Source organism: Xiphophorus hellerii, chromosome 13, assembly GCF_003331165.1.
Source record: "Xiphophorus hellerii strain 12219 chromosome 13, Xiphophorus_hellerii-4.1, whole genome shotgun sequence".
Taxonomy (NCBI): Eukaryota; Metazoa; Chordata; class Actinopteri; order Cyprinodontiformes; family Poeciliidae; genus Xiphophorus; species Xiphophorus hellerii.
The window spans coordinates 27,261,134-27,273,988 of NC_045684.1; the positions used below are offsets into that span (position 1 = coordinate 27,261,134).

The 12,855-nt window shown below is 37.8% G+C and overlaps 2 long non-coding RNA genes across 2 annotated transcripts; both read left to right on the plus strand.

Moving 5' to 3' along the window:
• Positions 1-3,602: 3,602 nt before the first annotated feature.
• On the plus strand, positions 3,603-4,700 carry LOC116730765 (uncharacterized). The gene is made up of 2 exons (XR_004341407.1): positions 3,603-4,494; positions 4,580-4,700. It is a non-coding gene; the product is annotated as an uncharacterized LOC116730765 (long non-coding RNA).
• Positions 4,701-4,794: 94 nt separating this feature from the next.
• Positions 4,795-4,998, plus strand: LOC116730766 (uncharacterized). The gene is made up of 2 exons (XR_004341408.1): positions 4,795-4,826; positions 4,897-4,998. It is a non-coding gene; the product is annotated as an uncharacterized LOC116730766 (long non-coding RNA).
• Positions 4,999-12,855: the final 7,857 nt, after the last annotated feature.

Here is a 12,855-nt window from a genome sequence, read left to right on the forward strand (position 1 = left end):
GTTGATCAGACTTCTACTGCCTTGTTGTCCAGAATTATGATTTAATCTTTGTCTGACAAGCAGCAACGCAGCACCTGTTCTTGCCTAGGAAAGTTCCTAGACAGAAGCAGTAGTTGTTCGTGAAAATCCCCCAAATTCTTGAATGGATTTTATTTGACAATCTCCTCAAGACTGAGGTTCTCCCTGTTGCTGGTGCAGCTTTTCCTACCACACATTTTGCTTCCACTCAACTTTCTACGAATATGCCTGGATAGAGAACTCTGAACAAATAGTTTCCTTAGGAACAACCTATTGTGCCTTTGTCTCTGGCTGTCAATGACCTTCTTAACATCTGTCCAGTCAACAGTCTTCCCCTTGATTGTGTCCTACTGACCCAGACTAAGAGCATTTAAAGGCTCAGGAAACCTTTGTAGCAGATTTAAGTTAATAAGCTGGTTAGGGTGTGACAACATGAGTTTACACTATTTCATTATTCCACAGTATTCCTATTTTCTGAATCAGTGAATTTTGGATTTTCATTATCTATAAGCCATCACCATCAAAATTACAAGAAATAAACACTTGGAATATATCATTTTGTATAATTAATATATATGTGAAGCATCAGTTTGACTTTTAGAAATGAGCAACAAAAAATATAAAACTCTTATGATCACTTTTTTTTCTACCCCAGTTAGAGTTGCAGTTTTGACATACGACCACTTGGTGGTAGCAGTGGTGTGTGTTTTTTCTGTTACACATTGGGACCACAAAACTTTCATTCTGTGTGAAAAAAACATAAAACTAATGCTTCTTTTAATAATGTAATGTTGTTTTCTGGAAGAATATCAATGATAACCAGTCACTATTATCAGTATTTATGCTCAACCTTGAGAGTGCAGGAATATAATTGTACCTGGAGATAATGAGGGCTTGGATTCAAACCATTCTTAACAAGCAGAACTTGTGGAGTTGTTACAGTGTCGCTGTTGGATAACACTCTGGTTTTTGTTTCAGGCATGTTTACAGCCTCTGCATTTGAACTTGGAACCATTAAGGAAATAACTGGGACAGGTGCCAAGGCTCAGTCCCAAACTCCACATGAGCAGACCCAGGTCCAAAACATGGGGTTTCTAGAGTCTCATGGTGAAAAGCTCATAATGAAAAATAGAATTTTAAAAAAAAGCTCATATGATCAACAAATTAGCACTAAGTTACTGTAAAGTTATATTTGCCCACAGATTTATTGAAGCATTTTTGGACAGAGCAAAATCCTCAAACAGATTAAAAGGATTCTTGTGATCTTGATCCAAAATGGTGTCTGTTCTCCACAACAGTACAAGTGGACTAGTAGATCTCTACAGCACCACCAGGTGGGTCCATATAACGTTGCAATAATCTATGTTTCTACCATACCCACAAAACCTAGAATGTCTACCTTCATCCACAGGATTCCCTCGTGCGGTCAGCCTCCCCTCTCTCTCCTGTTTCTCCCCAGATCTCATCCCCATGTTCTGTCCTCCCTCTGCTGTAACCACATCCCAATTCTCTGCATTTCCTCCGTGCTGCTAATGCAAAGTAAGAACACAAGCAATGAACCGTATCATTCATGTATAATCTTCTCATCTCCACAGATCATTTCCAGAGTTTTGCATTGCTCTCTGCTTGCATAGTGTGTCATCTCACCATTCAGACTGTTCAGCAAATCTTTCTTTAACCTCAGCTGCTGCTCCTTGCTGTCTCAGGGGTAACTGATTAAGCATGGCACAGATCCTATAAAAAACACCTTCAGTTTAATATTTGACTATAAATGGAAAATCTTGACCAAGTGTAATGTTTATTGTCCTGCATTATGCATTGCTCTTTCTAGGATGAAGAGCTTTCCTTGTAGATGATTGTTGAGAGGAAATGTGAGTTTTCATTGTGCCGCCTTGTTTTGCTGTGCAGTTTGATCAGTGCTGCTTCCCATGTTTGTTGTAACATTAGTTAAGTTTCTATTCACCATAAAATTGCACAAATTGAGATTACAAAAATAATAATAAATATGCTTAGTGGAAACACACCAATTAAAAAAAAACTTGATAAAAAGTTGTTGAGAGACATCTTTTGTAAAACTGCAGAAGACAACAGGAAGTAGTAGGAGGATGATGGTTTTTTCTGTTTTTTTACAGCATCACAGTTCGTAAAAAGTTTTGTGTCATTCCAACATGTTGAATCTGTAAAATCACCAACTACAATTTCCCCAAAATGCTGCATATGTAGCCATGCCCCAAGTTGGCGGGGCTTGTTGCTCCAACACCTGAATAAGACACCAACGTCTCCGCTGATTGGCTGATAGATGATGATGACACCATGAATGAATAATGAATATATCTCATGTAACCGTTTACCTTCGTGACCTATGATCTATTGTGTGAACGAGGTTATTCAGGTGTGATTTTAATTTAATTTTTCATCTAATGGAAACACCGCAACTGCAAACTTCAGCTCACTCAGCTCACTTAGTCCCTGTTCACCAACATGCTAATCTGAAAGCAAGCTCTCTGTGTGCGTGTGTAGGTATATATGTTCATGTGACTGGGGGTGTTCGTGTGTGTGTATCTGTGTGTGTTCACTGGTTTCTTGTTGTTGATTGTAACATTACTTGACAGTTGCCAGAACTAAATGCCCCAGTAGCTGGAGGGAGTGGGCACTCAGCTGCACACAGATACTTTATTTATAGGTGGAAGAGATCAGAGAAAGATGGGTTCACCAGGTCAGCTGCCAGAGCATCACTGTTTCTTTTCACCATGGCTGGATGGTACTTCAGTCAGACCACAAGAACGGGAAGAATGCCTTCTGAAGCCGGCGTCTGGTGGACACAGAACACATTAATCTAATTCTTGGTCAGAGCCATCTTTTGAAAGGAACAATTACTCTAGCCTTAGAAAGATGTGATTATGTTTGAATGCTTTGAAATATAAAATTTAGCATGTAAAACCTTCATGTTGTTTCACTTTTGAGGCAGATACTGAGCCAAAGGCTTCTCAGGCTCTTTGCAGATCTTTGTTTTCAGACGATGAATGTTGGAGATAAAAAATTGGACGTCTTTATGTTCTAGTGACCCAAGACAGAGAAAAAAATAATGAAGAGAAATATGTCTCAAAATTCTCAAAGATGAAACTACTCTACCTGGTACCTTGGTTTCCTCTTCCACTACCGTCTCAACCCAAAATGTCCGGTGGGCAGGATGTAGTTGATGAAAGCAGAAGCAAGACCTTTAAGGTTGGAGGTTAGTCCTAAACAGATGGAGAGAGAGAGACAACAGGACAAAGAGGAGACGATGACAAAAACCTGGGATGGACCGGAGGAACACTGGACCAAGGCAGCATGGGAGACGGCATGAAAGCAAAATACATCTGATGACTAACAAATGCTAAGCACCACACAGCATGCGGTCACATGTCTTACATCTGTTTCAGAGGGTGTGGCCTATGATATAAGTTATTTATATTACACGATAAACAATGTATTAAACAAGCTGGTCAGACAAAGACTGTAAATCAATCAAATTCATGGAATATAAAGTTCACCACTACAAAACAAAATGCTACAGTCAGATATTTTCTTTGTTTTCTCCTCTTTAATTTCTGATTTATTCGGGTCAGATTCATCTGTATTAACTTTGTTCATCAGAGGGATCTTATAAACACTATGTAGAGAACTCCACATGCTTCCAGATAATTCTGCAACAAATACAAAAAAAAACACATGGAAGCAGATCATGGATCAGACTAACTAACTAAGACCTGTAAAAGAAACACATCATCCAACATGATTGCTAAGATGATGGGTCACTCAATCCAACATGGCTGCAGAACTGCTTTCAGTAGAGTGTGCAGAAATGAGTGAAATAAATAAATTCAGAAGATGATCATGATGCAATCACCACTTGATTCAGCCTATGGACCCATGTTACCATCTATCGTCTCTCACAAATCATCAGTTATATCATCATGAAGTTATGGAGAACATCCAAATTACAAATAATGTGCTAAACATCCAAGTTAAAGTAAAGGTTGTGTGATGGATCAATCATGAGATAATGTATTTATAAGTGATGATAAAACTTGCCTTCTCTGCACCATAGAAAGAGAAATGATTTACGTGCCAGTTTATCTTTTAATTTTTTGATTGGTTGAGTTCTGTGAAGCTGCTGATGTCTTCTCTGTTGACATGTTTCCCTCCTACAGCCTTTTTGTATTTCTTCCAAGTTTTAGACCTCAGTGACTGGAAACAACCAGTATATTTTGGTAAAGTGGTTTTCATTTACTGATTTGAAGGAGATTTGGGATCCTGTTGGAGGCTGGAGGTCTAGTCTTGTGGGGAGCTGTCTTTTTCCACCAGGAGGAGCCATGAGGTCGCGGTTTGTTGGAGGGCGGCTCCCGTGCACCGGTGCGTAATGGGCACAATCATCGCCCGCATAAGAGGAGCGGACGACGGGTTCTCCAGCGCCAGAGTGTTATACCAGTAATGGTACCCAGAGCCCCTGAGTGATTTTCTATGAGCTTCGTCCGATAATCCTACTCTTAGTAATCATTCCTTGTTTTCCTGTTTTCAGGTGCATCTTTGTGACGTTGAGTAGTCGGCTTGTGAGAACCCAGTTCTGGCCTTGGATTCCCTCCTTCGTGACGCCAGCACTCCCCTGTCCGCCCTCTACGTGTCTCCCTTCCGCGACCTCGGAAGATCCACCCAACCCCCGGATCCCGGACCGGACTCCTCCACCCTACACCCAGCCTTCAAGACTCCATATCCACCTAGGGGCCCCCCCCCCCCCCTACCCCGGCGGACGAACCTCACCTCACCCAGTAAGCTCCTTACAGAACCCGTTTGGTTCCAGCTTACAATACACTTACCTCTCCTCCTTCCTGCACCCAGCACTTAGACGATCCCGATCCAGCCCTTTCCAGAAGACGTTTCCCCACCCAAATTTTCATCTGTTTTCTTTGAAAAGAAAAACAATAAACTTGATTTATCTGATTCATTGTGTTTCTGCATGTGGGTCAAGCGTGTAGCTTCAGGCATGACAGATCCCTTCCATTGTTCCAACCAAAAGCCCTCTTGTTGGGTGGTTCGATTCCTCTGTGTCCTCCAGGTGCAACAGCTCATTCATTACAGTCTGTAAACTCTTTCTACTAACTGCAGACTCACCTAAACTTGTGCATGTATTTTTTAGAGAAATTATAACATGGTTCCTTGGTATTGTTATCAAACTTAAGTGATTAGATTTATTTATTTTTTGTTACTTTTCTTGAGCTGGGAAAAAAGAGCACCAATAATTACAATGACAGTGTTTGCTTAATGGATATTTAAAATTTGCGAGTAAACTTAAATAAAATAGTTTTGTTTAAATCTGTGATTTGTTTTAAACTGAAACTACTACAGTAGTTAGACATTTTCCAAGTATAGTCATTACTTATTCTTTCCAGTCATATTTGAACTTTATTCTAGGCATCATTCAGGTTTTATAAAGTTCACTTAGTGGCAGAAATGTCTCATATCATTAAATATGTCAATAGTATATTAGGCATAAACAAAACCAGTGTATACATACATATTAAAAAGGTTTCCCAAAATCTGTGACAAATCTATAATAAAATAATTAATTGGGCAAATCACCTAGGAAGATGCTACAACAGACAGAATGAAAACAAACTGAAAAGAGGCTAAAACTAGGGAACCAAAGGCTATGTTCATACACATATTTAAATCATAGTTCTAATGATTTTAAATATCTCACCTTTGTTTTTTGACATCCAAATTGCTATGTACTAAAATGTCTGATTGTTGTTTTGTATAGATCACCAGGTCCTTACTCTACTTTTAGATCAGTTCTCAGATTTCATATCTGATGTGGTATTAAATAGTGATAAGGTCATTACAAAATTTTCAACTTTGTTAAAAAGATCCACAGACCTACTCTTATTTTCGTAGCCTGTAGTTTGTGCTGACATGCATTTAGTGTGAACAAATGGGAGTATTTCTTTATAACTTTAATCTTACAGAGTATGTCAAACCCAAAAGAATATTTCACTGAAGCAAATCATTACAGGAAAATGCTGTAATGACTTTTAAAGAATCTGTTCTATGTTTACAGCACAGCAGTTTAATATCTACCCTTTCACAGTTTGATGAACTTGTTCATAGTGAGAGATCATTGCTGATCTTGGTTTTAAGGTGGGAAGTGATTTTAAATTGGACTGCTAAATTAGAGCAGTGACGAGCGGTTTTTATCATTTAGGCCAATTGGCAACAGAGAAATCTCTTCCTTCTAGAGGATTTTGAAACAATGATCCATACTTTTATTTCATTTCATCTAGATTACCGCAACTCACTTTGGGAAAGTCACTGCTGTTGCACCCACAGCTTGTTCAAAATACCGATTCATGACTTAACAAGAACTCAAAGGAGAAATGACATAACCTCTGTACTGGTCTCACTTCACTGGCTGCCTGCTTTTTAGGGTCTATTTTAAATTTCTTCTGTTTATTTTCAAATCTTTTCACAGTCTTGCTTCACCTTTTTCACCTCCATGCATCTTGTCAGTCCTATCTGTTGCTGCTAATAACTGCTGCTAATGGAATAACTTGCCTTTGCATATCAGAGAGTCTCCTTCACAGTCCACTTTCATGGTTTGTCTTAAAACTGATCTCTTTCCCTTGGCTTTTGATGCAGCTAGAGTTAACTTTGCTGTGTCAGATTTGAACTCTGAGGAGTTTTCTTCTCGTGTGGGGCCTAAGGTCCATTTTCTCAAAAAATACTATGTTGTGGTAGAGACCGACTACTCCGTATGGGGCCCAAAGACTGGACCTCTTAAGAAGAATGGCAGTTTTGGGGTTATGAATAAATCCGCCTTCACCTAATGTATTGTGTTTTCTCATCTCATGAAAGGGTGGCGTCTGTCACGATGGCTGCAGCCTCAGCCTGTCTACCCAAGTCTTATGTGTCTCTTTGTGTTTCTTCAGCCGGGCTGTGCAAGAATGCAATGTAATTTCTCTTTGGGATTAAGAAAGTATGATTATTGTATCAATATTGATTGACTGATTGATTGATTGATTGATTGATTGACTATAGACTAGGCTTAGGACTAAGGTGTAAATAAAGTTAGGTTAGGTTTAGGGTAATGGTCAGAGTTAGGCTGCAGAAATAAATAAAAATGAATGGAAGTCAATGTAAGGTAGACATACTGTGTGGGTGTGTACTATATGTGTATATGCTACATATAGAGCACCACTTTCACAATTTACTAACAAAGCGAGGTCATCTGTGTAAAGTGAGCATCTTTTCTCAGTCCTCCTGAATTTTATTTTTATTTTAGGGTAATAAAAATAAATTATACCTATAAATCTACTAGTTAGATTTATGGGTATAATGTGAATAAAATTTTGGTTGAGGTTAGGATTAGGAATGGAGTAGTAATGGTAAGGATTAAGCATAAATGCAGTAAATAAAATGAATGTAAGCCAATGGAAAGTACTCAACAGCTACAGAGATCTAGCAGCTGATCCCTCATGCCTCCTCCGAACACAAAACACTGAAAAAACATCTAAATTAAAATAAAAATAATACAGATATGCTTAATAAGATGTCTATATAATGTTCACCTCATGTTTTTCGTACACTGTTTAATATGGTTGGCTGGAAGACAGACCCAAAACATGCCAGGAGAAATCATCTCCGCTGCACTGGAAGATCTTTAACCAGCTGTCAGGAACAGGGCAAGGACAGGACAGGCTGTTCTCTTGGAGTGAGCCCACCTGTGGAACCAGAGCAAAAATGATGCACACCACTCTGTTGGTGTCAACCTATTTTTACAACTAAAGGACCTGTCTGTACTTTATTGCAGTTAAATCCTTTAAGTTTCACCCTTCTGTTTTGTGCAATTGTTCTGTTTTGTCCATGGAATATTATGAAATTTATATCATAGTTGGCAAGCTTTTCCTCAAATTTAGGAAACTGCAGTGAACATACAGTTTTAAGAAAATGTATATTGAAAAAAAGGTTTTGGCATAAAACATTTTTCCAAAATACAAACTCACCAGTTCTAGTTAGCTAAATGGCTTCAAGTGTAGAAACAAATTAGATGGACTTATATAATGATCCAAAGTGTTTTTGTCATGTATGGAATTGTAAAACTGATAATTGCAAATGTTAAAGATGTATATATTCAAATCTCATATAATAAAACAAATAAATGTGTATTTGCATGTTAAATATTACCTTGTAATTTCACCAAAATCTTTCAACTTGTAGTATGAAACTTATGAATAACAAGATACAATATATATCCAAAACTCAAAAAGAATGCAAGAAGACAATTAGAATTTTTTTCAACAATAAAAAATCAGGCTTAACACTAAGGTCTGACAGTACATGCTAGAGTTGGAAAACATAAAGATTTAGAACGAGTTGGAATAAAACATAAGCATTGACATTTTACCAGAGGTTGAACAGATGCAAAGAATTTAGATGTTTTCAGAAACAAAAACCTTACTGGTCCTTCATATTAATAAGCAACAAGATACATTAACTTATATAAAGCTTTTTCTTCTACAGTGACTTGAAGTAGTAAAGTATCATCGATGAAGTTTAATTCAGTGCTTTAAGTGGTTTTCAGATGTATTTGTTTGACACACCCTCAATTTCATTAAATCATTTGCTTATATGTCAGTCAAAATGAACTATACTTATGAATGCTGAATAGTCATTCCCTCTAAAACTAATGGTTCTCATTTCATTATTTGACTTTTGTCACAATTTCTTTTTATCTACTTGTCAAACTCTATCAAGCAGATTTTGTTCAATTCTTTACCATTCTTTCCTGAAAAATTCTTCTATATTCAGTCATTTCTCTCAGGTGAACCTCAGCTTTCACTGAAGAAACTGTTTGCAGCTGTGCACAACTTTACACAACGGATGTTTCTTATGGTTATTGTAAAAAAAAAAAGTTTGAACTTTGCTTTTGCAAAATTCTGTGAACAAATTAGAACTACAAAGACCATCAGCAGTAAAATAATGAAACATTATATTCAATGTCTGCTACTCACTGACCTCACTTATTCTAACTGTGCTAATTAGCTGTGCTAATACTTTATAATGTTGGGACCTGACCTTTCTGTACTGTAAAACACGTACAGAGTGAACTGTCATAATGAAAACATGACAAAGCTATTTGACTTCTGGTGTCAGAACTTTGATGACACTGACACTTTCAGTGTCATCGTTGAGATATGAAATATCAATTTTGAGCAAGTGACCCACTTTTGGAGGTTTGAAGTTTGTACCAGCTATTTTGAGAATTGCACCAGTTGTGTGCAAATGTTAACAGTGATGTGAGAAATGCAGCAAAGCAACTAAGAGAAACTGTAAAACCCAAACTCCTCAAACTCTGCAGAAGTTCTTCAGCTTCTCCAAGGTGCATATTATTTTCAAATTAACAGACTTAAACAATGTTGTTGAAGTTATTTATTTGTGAAGCAGGACTGATATAACAGGTTGAACATGGGAGCATTTTGCATGATTTTGTTGCTTTTGTAGTTCTTTTAGTTTGTCATTCATTCAAAGCTGCAAATTGTTGATTGATCTGTGAATAACCACATGTAAAATGTTGGGTTTTTGTCACAGACTGCAAACGACATGCAACCATCACCCTTCTGTCTCTTCTTTTTTCCCTTTTCTGCCCTCAACTCTTGATCCCTTTTCAAGGCCATGTTCACATACAGGTGAACTTTGATGTGCCAATAATCGAACAGACCACTGGGAGTCGGGAGGGTGGGAGGCACCGAGGGGGAACTGCAGAAGATGAGCAGATTTTTGTTACTTTTGTATTGGTCATGTCTTTCAACATGCTTCACATGTTTTTATTTTAAATATGTCCCTATTTATTATGATTTATATAATTATGATGATTTTTCACCAGATTTATTGTGGCTGATATTTTAATGCAAAATATCACATGTTTTGCAAATATATGCAACTCTGGAAAAAATGAAGAGACCACTTAAAAGTATCAGTTTTTCTGATTTTACTTTTCATCAGCCTAATAGCAGAATTACCTTAGTTTTATTTTTTTAAATGGGACTTAAGCAATTATGCTATTAGACTGATGTTTTTATAGGTATATGTTTAAGTAAAATTATTATTATTATTTTTATTCTATGAACTACTGACAACATGTCTCCAAAATTCCAAGCAAAGATTTTGTATATATTTGCAGAAAATGAGAAATGGTCAAAACAACAAAAAAAATGCAGTGCTTTCAGACCTCAAATAATGTAAAGAAACCCAGTTGATAGTCATTAAGAAACATCCATCCATTTTCTTCCACTTATCCAGGGTCGGGTCGCGGGGGTAGCAGCTTCAGAAGGGAGGCCCAGGCTTCCCTCTTCCCAGCCACTTGTTCCAGCTCCTCTGGAGGAATCCCAAGGCGTTCCCAGGCCAACTGAGAAACATCATCCCTCCAGCGTGTCCTATGTCTTCCCCGGGGCCTCCTCCCAGTGGGACATGCCTGGAAAGCCTCACCAGGGAGATGTCCAGGAGGCATCCTGACCAGAAACAACAATACTAATGTTTTAATTCAGGAAGAATTCAGAAATCTATATTTGGTGGAATAACCAGGAGGTTTTCAATGGGGTTCAATGCAGTGGTCTCTTCATACCCTTTGTCCCACTGAGGGGTATTTCTATTCTATCTTTAATAAAACATAAATATATTCTTGTTTCTGTAGGTAATTTCCCTTGTTTTGCACTTTAGGTCTCTTTTACTTATAGTCATAGTGTTTTTATTGGCTTGTTATGCTGCCTTCATATTCTAAAGGTGACTTTTTAACAGAATTTGTCACTTTCTTTCAATCATTACAACTAACTGTAAAAAAGTTTTGCTATTAGGTAGTTTCCACATTGATGATCAGTTTAACAGACTTGCTTCACAATTTTTTGATCTCACTTAAAGGTGCAGTATGTAACTTACATAAAAAATCTGTTTTTCACATGTTTGTTATAGCTGTCACCACGTCATGACATACGTCAGTCAATCTCATGTATATGCTGCTAAATGTGCAAATGGCAGAGAAACAAATTACAACTTTCGTTACCTGAAAACCAGTTAGCTGTCGTTATTGGGGGTTATGCTAACTAGCTCGAGCATTCACAACAGGCCAGCGGCAGCATAGCAGGGAGGGGAGATGAGCAGGAGGGTGATGGACAGCACTAAGACCCTCCTCCTGACTCTGATTGGTTGTTTGTAGTTAGCATAGGGAGCACTGGGAGAATGCAGAGGAGCTAAATTTTTTTCACAGATTTAAAACCGTAAGAGGTAAGAACCTTTGAGTAGTTTTAGATTCTCATTTGAGTTTCTTCATACACTTAAATAATATCAACAGAACTGCTTTTTATTAGGAATATTTTCAGTATAAGATCGATTATCTCTGATGCTCAAACCCTGTATCATTCTTTTATCTCATGTCATTTTGATTACTACAAATTCTCTATTTACTGGTCTGCCTCAAAAGCCCTCAGTTGTCTCTATTAGGACAGAACACAGCAGCTAGAGTCCTCACTAGAATCCATATATAGTTCCTACACATCTGAACCGGAAGTGATTCATGCCTGTTTAGGAGGCAAGTGCAGCGTGAAGCACAGACGATTGATGGTTTCAAGACCAACAAAAAGAAAACGGCTGACTGCCAAGACGGCTGTTAGTTCCAAAGTTCCTGGAAGTGTGATGCCACATGAGAACGAGGTACTTCAACTCTTGCCTTTTTGCACTGGTTACCTGTGATGTTTAGAGCTGATTTTAAGATTTTAAAGTTAGATTTTAAATCAATTAATGATTTTTGCTCCATCTTATATTTCTGAGCTGCTCACTCCTTTCAACAATCTCCTCATCACCAACCTCTTAAGCCATCTGACCCCTCTAGGCACTTTCTGTGCCGAGAGAGGTAATCGACTAAGGGTTATCGAGTTTTTATGGTCAGATCGTCTCTTCTATGGAATGCCCTGCCACTTAGAATTAGACTAGCCTCTTCAATGTCCTATTTTACATCTATCTTAAAAACTCAGATATAGGTTGGCTTTTAACTTTTGATTCTCGATTGATTAACGTTGATTCTCTGCATGTTTATTTTGTGTATTTTGTGGGTTTTGATTTTGCTATGTAATGTAAAGGACTTTGCAATTCTGTTTTGAAAGGTGCAATACAAATTAGATGTATTATCATTGTTATTATAACACACAGGCACAGACCCCATTTGATAGAGTGGGGTGCCTGTCCAAGAAGAGTTCTCCAGGTCGAGAAAAGAATCTTAAATTTCTCTAAAATAAATTGAAAATAAATAAATAAATAAACTGCAATTGCATCACTATTGGAGCCACGTGTTAAGATTTGGGATGTGGGGTTTTGACAGAAGCTTTGCAGAACCACTTTGAACAACTTGCAACCTTTCTACGAAGGTTTTGCTTAGACATGTGTGAACTACCATATAATCTATCATCTCAGTCTTCTTTCTCTCTGCTGTAGGGGCTACAGCAAATCAGTGTCAGGGAGATTGGTACTCGTAATCAGCTTGGTCTGGCTTGTACTACACCTGGAATGGTTAAAACATGGAGGAGGAAGTTAGAACTGAGCAGGATCTACAAATCTGACCAGGGCTGACTGTGGCAGATCTGGTTAAAGTGGAGAAGGGACTACAAAATGATTTGTCTTTCAATGTATCTGAATTAAGATTATTACTACTAAATTTCTCCACAGTAATGGGAAATACTTATTACCAGTTATAAAGACTTGATGGCAGTTGTTGCTGCCCAGGGTGGAACAACCAGTTATTAGGATTAGGGGGTA